The sequence below is a fragment of the Aptenodytes patagonicus genome, chromosome 4, assembly GCF_965638725.1.
Source record: "Aptenodytes patagonicus chromosome 4, bAptPat1.pri.cur, whole genome shotgun sequence".
Classification (NCBI taxonomy): domain Eukaryota; kingdom Metazoa; phylum Chordata; class Aves; order Sphenisciformes; family Spheniscidae; genus Aptenodytes; species Aptenodytes patagonicus.
In genome coordinates this window covers 37299565-37307983 of record NC_134952.1, presented here as the reverse complement: position 1 = coordinate 37307983, position 8419 = coordinate 37299565, and positions in this window count along the sequence as shown.

Here is an 8419-nt window from a genome sequence, read left to right as displayed (position 1 = left end):
TTGGGAAATGGCAGAAAATGCAGGCTTTCTCTCCCTGTCTTTTTTAAAGAAAGAAAGAGAAACAGTACTTATTAAGTTTTCCCAAAACTTGCAAAAAGTTGCAGAAAACAACAACAGTCTACGTGGATGCTGGATCTTATATATGCATGAAATATTTCCCATGCTGCTACTGCAAAAATACAAGAAGCTTTTGCCAGGCACTCTTTGAATCACATACTTGCTATTCAGAAGAAAAGAGTTAAAATCTGGGACAGCTACAGAGCCTGTTAGATGCCATCCTGCTACCCCTCTCTTAAAGGTACAGGAGGTCAAAAGCCCTGGAGAGGATCCGTCTTTACATTTTGCCCTGATTTATAAAATCAATCTTGAAGATGAAATCCACAAACACCTCTTGTTTTTCCTTCTCCAAATTTAACCATTGATAGGAAAGGGTAAAAATTGTCATCTCATGTTTCCCTTGACCCAGCAGAGCAAAGCCACAGTGGGGACTCTGTGTACGACATGACCCTGGGGAAAAAAGGAACATGAGATCTCAGCATGGGGGTTGGAGGCAAGAAGTCACACATATCGAAAATGACAGCGTCACGTCAGTTAATGCCATGTGATAAGGGAGTCCTGCTGGGTTTTACGTCCTTCTGCAGAGATACGCTTGAAGGTTGACTGGTGAGGAAGATTTTTCACTAAATCTAGAAAGGGGTTATAGATATTTGGGCAGGACAGATCATAATGAATTATCTTTCTTCAGGACAAGCATCAGTAGCTATGCTGGGGATAGTAAAACTGCCCCATGAGACAAATGGAAACCTACACGTCTTGAAACCAGACAGGTTTATGTAGAATGCATCTTACATACTTCTGCTTCGCCCATGGTATTTCCCTCCTCTTGGCCATTCTTAGGCCCTCTTCTCAAAACCAGCCTTCTTTATGTCATTTTGGAGTAAGGGCTACCAAGGAGAAAAACAGAAGGTATTTTAAAGAACAAATGTCTTTAATAATACTAAATTTAAAACATTACTTCAAATTAAAAGTTCAATGAGAGAATTTCCCAGGCCATGCAAAAAACCACAGGTCACGTATAAAGTCTGCTTCCTCCCTGGAGCCAAAAAGTGCTCCTTTCTCCCTCGAACGTTAATGGGTGAGGATGAGTTCGGTCAATACGAATGCCAGCATGTCACTAATACGCTACCACTTACCTTCTTACGGTCTTACTCCATGGGCTGTAAGGGTGCCTTTTAAAATGGCAGGAGCTGAAAGCAGAGTTGCATAGCACTGAGAGCTCAGTCATCTCAGGAACGAGCAGCACAGGTCAGACCTCTTCTTGGCCATTGTTTCAAATGGATGGAGTCCCAGCTCATAAGAGAAATACTTATTATCAGTATGCAAGGGCATGATCTAGTACTATGACTGAATTTCATGTCCTCAAGACTATCCAATTCACCTTCTGTGTTGTCTCTGACTTCAGCTATATTGACAATGTTTCTTAGCTTTATCTCATGGGCAAACTTCACTACTACCTGCCTACTTTTGGTATCAAAGTCATTAGATAAAATATTAGTATCTTCATTAGTATTATTAATATTGAAAGTAGAATACCTTCAATATTATGTTCTCTCACTTATCTCCCCACCTATTCATTTTAAGATTTCTCTACTATTTCCCACTTTTTCCAGCTTCAGTGTTCACTTCCCAAATTGTACAGAATTAAAATTCCTTTTTTGCTGCTAATTAAGATGTTTTGCTTAATGTCTCACCAATGTTTTACACAGAAGAGTCAAACTGGCTGTGAGTCCTTCTTCTGTTGGGGAAACAGGCTGGCTACCTCCCTAAGTGAAAAGAGCTGCCTCAAGGCAGAATGGCAATATGGACTTGAGCTCTGCAGGCAGGGCTCAGCGCAGGACCAGGGGGAGGACAGGGGTAAAAGGTAGCTTAAACTGTCCCAGCACTCATCAGTACACTTTGCCAAGGGATGCCCAGGAGACCTTCCCCTTTGCTCTCTGCATGTGCAATTGCCTTCTGAATGCGCAGCAGCCATTCATTTTCTGGCATCTGGTAGCCCAGACTGCTTCATGAAGCAGTATTACAGTAGATTACAAAGACACTAGATTGGTAGGTATGAGAAATGAAATATGGGAAAACTAGAAGAGGGAGACCCTGCTACATCAGGAGCTCTGCCCAGTTACATGGGCAAAGAGCTGAATTCACACAACCCGGCCCCAACAGAACATTTTTCCAGGAATTTCAAGAATCTGAAGCTTAGCCTTGAATGAGATCCCATCAACTAATGCCTTGTCATTACCTACGAAGTCCTATTGGACGTGGTTGCAAACTACAGGATATAAAATTACCAGAGGTTTCCATAGCCCTTCACATGGAGTACAAGACTGAGCTGAAAGTAGAGATCTCATATTGCTTACCGTTACTAAATTCTGTCTTTTCTAACATTTTGGGTTTGTTTCAGTGTGCTGTTGTTAAAATAACTCTTTCACTTCAGAGACTGTGTGGACAAGTACGTAGGATGCTAAGCTCAGGGTTAGATAGGCTGTGCTCTAGTCCCATCTTTGCCATGGCACTTAAGGATGAGTTCAGGCACAGTTTCTGCCTCTGTTTTCATGTATGTACATCAGAGATCATATTGGTTTTGTATTTATGATGTATCACAGCTTATTAATTTCCCTTATTAGTTTTCTTAATTCTAATACTGCCGCCAATTTAAGATTTGGATCCAGAGCCGTTCTGCCTAGAGCTTCTCAGCCCCCCCCCCCGCCAGTTCAGGCAGCCAAGCTCTTGAAATCCCTTGCATTTTTACAACACAGAAGATAAAGGATGGTACCAGAGATTTTCTCAGCTGGATTTCACACTAGCCTTCAAGGAAGAGGCAGTGGAAGTCATACATGGGGATACCTGTTTGTGAGTAAAGTTAATTAAACATCCACAGATATTAGAAATATATCAGAAAAGGAAAATTAGAAAAGGAAGGTAGAACTTCAGCAGCCAGGAAGTAGCGTGAAGAAACCAGATTCTTCTCTGAGCCAGGGGGAGGCAGTTCAGGTAGGCTCCGGGAAGTCCTGTCACCAAGTTCAAGGTGCAGCAGCTATAGCCTAGTTGTTACAGACTTCTGGGATGTTTGCATTTTACAAATAACAGCCTTCACTATGCAAATAGGTGTAAAGTCACTGTGAAATTAGTGTGCTATTTCTCTGTTCAGATAAGTGCATGGATGTTTACACCTCCTGAAGGGAGAAAAAAGAACCCCAGCAATTAAAAGGTAGACTAAGTGGTAAGTGAGACAAAACAGAAAGTTATGCTACCTTAAGCGTCAAATGAAGATTTGGTCTTTTTGACAAGACTTTTCCAAACAGATCCACAGATTTTACTGAAGCACAAAGATTTCTTCTTAACAAGAAGCAGACAAAGTCCATTTAAATGGATGATAACTATTGTTATAACGGTTTTCAGCAGAAAGGCTAAAGGTAAAGGGGGACAAAAAGCAGAAGATCATAAAAAGAGACATGCAAAAGCAGGACATTGTTAAGAAAGACGTTATTAAAAAATGCCCATCAAAGCTGAACAGATAGTTTGCACTAATAAATACATCGGTAAATGACCCAAAGAACCCTCCTTCAAGCAGAGGAAGTTTGGCTTGGCTGATCAGACACTCAAGACAAACACCAAGGCGGCAAGTGCAATGTAAAACTGCCCTTTGGGGTCTGGTCCGAGATGACAGTTGCTACCACACAAGTGTTTTCAAGTACACTTTATATTTTCCCTACCTCTCAAAATGTGCAAGTACTACTCACTGAAACACTGAGTTAGTCCCCAGCTTCAAAAGTCAGCGGGTCCGAGACGCTAGAGCATTCTGGGTTAGCAACGTATCCATTCCCTGAAACACTGCTCTGCTTAGTCATAAAAAAATTTAATATTTCAGGACTTTTTCACAAATATTATAGTATTATACAACCTTTACATTGTATGGGAGGAAGGATGAATCTTTAATATTCTTGCTGTGTGGTTGGTCACGACTTCTGTGTGCTCTTTTATACAGTGTATGTTCTTCTGAACAGTGTCTGAGATAATAGATAAAATACATACAGCAGGGAGAAGTTCAGACACTCAGCAGCTCAGCCCTATTTAGATGTCTTCAGGAAATTAAACTGGGAATTAGAAAGCTGTTTGGCTTGCACACATGCATATTGCAGCCTTCTTCTCAAAGAACTTCCTAGTGGTCCTACAGAATTTGCTTGGGTTTACTTTAAAGGGAAGACATTGAGGAAAAGAAGTCACAGAAGCAGGAATTATTTTGCTGGATACCACCAGCACAGAGCCCCTTAAAATGTCTACAGAAGCAATATTATTCTGTAGAGACTCTGCCCCTTCCAGAGACAATATACATACTGTTTCTTATACTTTTATCTGGGATAAGCATATGAAAATACAATTTATATACAATCAAATACATTATTGATTAGAAGAATGGGCATTTTCACATTTCATATTGATTAGAAGCTGCCAGGGAAAAAAAAGGCAACAAAATTTATACATTAATTTTTTAAAATCTTATGATAGGCTACTAAGTGAAGGGAAACAGCTTCACAAGGTCCCACCAACTGCTGAGATGCTGTTGTGGTAAACACCCAGGAGTTAATTTAAAGTTAAGTGTAAATACACAGCAAGGTGTTTTGCCCAATTCAGAAAGCTGGACTAAATGATTCCAAGAGTTTTGCCTAGAACCATCATCATCTTTGACACTTTTTTCATGAGACATCCCATCTAGAAAATCTAGAAAAAAAAAAAGAAAAAAAAAAGGCAGGTATGATATCACATATCCCTGGGATGGAGAATATTTCCTTCTCCTTCTTTACAGAAACACAGGAAGTCACAGTGGTAATTCAAAGCCACATTAGAAAACCAGCACGAAATTATGAAATAAGAAGTGAAAGAAATATTTTATAGACCTCAACTGCTCTTGGTCTATTGGCAATTCATGTGCAAGTGTCTGAAAACCAGGACCAGAAACTAACTAGTTTATTTCTGTGTTCATGGTACATGAAATGAAAGGCTGCTGGTGAAAATTAAATTTATTTTTAAAGATCTTTAAAGATTTTGTAAAGACGGCAGCTGTAATAACCTAATTGTTACCAGTCACAGAGAAATTGAAGCAATTCCTAAATACCCCATTCTAAACTGCATGAGTAGGTGAAACCGTCTGAAGGTAGCGATGGCATTATGTGCGGGATGTACACTGTCTACTCTCGGCCCAGAGTGATTCTAGTTGTCATGCATCAACTGCTGAGGCAACCGACATTAGTAGAGTCAGGCACCCAAGTGCAACTGTCTGTGCCTTAGGTACCAGGTCACCAACGGCAATGAGATCAATAGTAAGATGGCTGGTACACCAGCAAGAGGGAGGTGGCAGGCTTATCTTCCCACGGACTGTCACTGCTAAGATTCCTCAGTCTGTAATTGCTTCAGCCCTTCAGGCTGATTTAATTAGATTTATATGAGAATAAGATGAAGCAAATTATGAATAGAAGAATTATGAAAAAGGCCCATACCAACATCCCATTTACAATACGACTGCTTCAAACCTTTGGGCAGACTCAAATCCAAACTGTTTGGTTTTGCCTGGACTAAAACTAGATCAGAACGCCCTAAGATGTGCACAGGTCAGGTCCAGCTGGGACACAGCACCTCACAGGCCTCTACGTTTCACTGGTAGTAAACAGGGTAAGGATTGGTGAAGACACACTGGAAAATGGAAAGATCTATAGTGTTTCTATTTTTGTAACAAACTTGCTTGGCCTGCGCTGCTGACTGCTGCCTGCGCATCCACGTGCCGTCGGCTGACGGCTCAGGAATGCAAGCGGGACAGGGCAGCTCAAGCAGGACATCAGCTCCAGTGGCTGTGCCAGAGGGCTCTAGCAGAGGCTGGGTGCTATAATAATTGTGCTATAGACTGGAATGAGATTGCTTTTGTGCACTCATTTCCAGCTTAGCTTGGCTTAGCGTGTGTTTTTGTATGCCTGGGCATGTCACATACCTGAGGATAGAGGCTGGACCCTACCGTTTGCCCCCGATCTCCCGTTAAGATTGGACTCAAACCAGTTTGGGTTTAAAAACATCTTACAGCAGCCTTAAGTTCATCTTAAAGTTTCACCAGTTGGAAGAGCTCTCCCTCCTCCCCCCCCCCCCCCCCCCCCACCTTGCCAAGTCACTCTCCAAAACAAGGCTCACAGGAGTCCAGTTCCCCCTGGCCTCTGCCAGCTGCCTCCCCCTCTCCCTCTGCTCTGCAGCATACAGCGAACAGATGCAACAGTGCGAGCACTTTGCCCACCAAAGATTTCTCTGCAAAGAGGGGACACCCAGATGCAAACTAGAGTGGCTTTCCAGATGTTTAGTAATTCAAGATCTACCCCACTATAAGACAGAACAGCTAAGGTGGGGAAGAAGTTTCACACGAATAAATAGCAGAAAACTTAAATGTGGGTGTGCTGAACCGGCAGCGAAATGGACTCTTGTTTGAGGTTATCCTCAGGCATGAGCTAGCTGAAATCTGAACACTCGGTAATGTCAACGTCAGAAAATTTGGCAGGGGAAAGCGCTGCTGCCCCAAGTGCCGGACTTCTACCGGAGCTCCCACGCTTAGGGCTGCCTGAACGGGACAGTTTCATCTGCTGTTTAAAGCACCCGCAGCCATCTCACAGAAAATACGTCCCGCTGTACGTGATGGCATCTCAAACCTTTTCCAGCACTTGCCCAGTAATGCAGCTAGCCAAAAAAAAGAGAAAAAACCCAAAACCACCCCCAAAACCCCCAACCAGCCAAAACCCCGCTTTCCCACCCCAAAGCGTGCGGGGGAACAGCTCGGATGTTTCTTCCCGACTTCGCCAAGCAGCAGCTTGCAGCAGGAGTAAAACGATTTCCTTCCTCTTCCCGCTCCTCGGCCCCCGCGACTCGGGGCGGGGGGTGCCCGCCGGGGGTGCGGGGGCCCGGGCTCCGCCAGCCGCCGCGGGGCGGGCCGCTGGGGTGCGGCTGGCGCGGGGACGCTGCGCCCCCTGCAGCCCCCGCCGCAACGGCGACGGGGGCGGGGGACGACGACGGCGGGGGACGGCGCCGCCCCGGCAGCGGCGACGGACGCCTCTGTGCGGGCACCTGCCGCTGCCAGCGCTCGCCCCGTTGCGGCTGTCCCCCGGCTCACGGAGGGGCAACGAGGGAGGGATGGTCGTGTCTGAAACGCCTCCGCCTCTGTCCTGCAGAAATGGCGGGACGGGAGGTCGCTTCGTCAGCCCGCCTATAACAAACAGCCTTTTGCGTTTTGTTCCGCCACAAGTAACTAATATAAGACGGCCGCGTAACGCATCCTTCCGCTGCCAAAAAGAAATGCGAGAGAAATGTTGCAAAACCTAATTTTGATCTAAAACTCATCACAAACTTTCGGAGGAATAAGAAAGAAGCCGAGCCATGGATTTGAAATTTATCTGCTCGAGAAAGCTCTGCGGAAAGGCATCCTCCGGTTTTCTGCCAGGCCCTGTTTTTCCACCTCATTTTACAGCTGCTGTGACTGGGGTCAAGTGATATGTCACTCTGTCAGATCACACAGCGAGTCAGTGGCTCTTCCCGGATTAGAACGATTCCACATGGCCCTCTGAAAAGGTCTGTAACAAATGTCAGCACCGACCGTCCGCTGTTTAAAGCGTATGGTTAAAGCTCTTAGACGTCTCAGTCAAAAGGTATTGTAAATATAGGGACAAAGCGAGTAAATGCTTCGCTCTGGAGTTTTAATAATGGCAAACCAGAATCTAGCAGGGATTAAAAAAACCCTAAAACAGGTCACCTTCAGCAGGGAATATGTGCTCTGTTTTGGAGCCATTCCAAGACCAGGAAAGGATTTGGGTTTTTTCCTCCAGTAGTAACCAAAATGGTCAAGCTGCTAGTGGCTCAGCACAGGCTGGCAAGGTCGCAGGGCCAGAGGGCACAAAAAAACTTGAATACAACTTTCTCCTTCTTGCTTGTTAGCATCCCTGGCCATTGCTTTCAGTATCTTTTTTGTAATAAAAAAGGAAGTGTGCTTGAAATCGTCATCCTGCTACGCGCAGCACAGAGAAAGAAAAATGCCTAACGCTATGGTCTTGCCTTAGTTCTTTACTAACGTCATCAAAATACAAGAAATTTCCTTGCAGAAATCTTACATGTGTAGAGATTAAACATGACTTTTAAGTGAAATCACAACCTAATACACAACAGTACCCCTTTATAATCTCATCACTTCAGCAAGAAAGAAATATTCCAGCTATTTAGAAAAAGACCATCACAAGGGCCATAGATGACTTAGGTCCCACTAGAAACTTGTTTGTGGTTTAGAAGGAGCGTAGAAGTTCAGAATGGTGTAGAAGGAGTGTGACTAATGTGCTGGTTCTGTAAG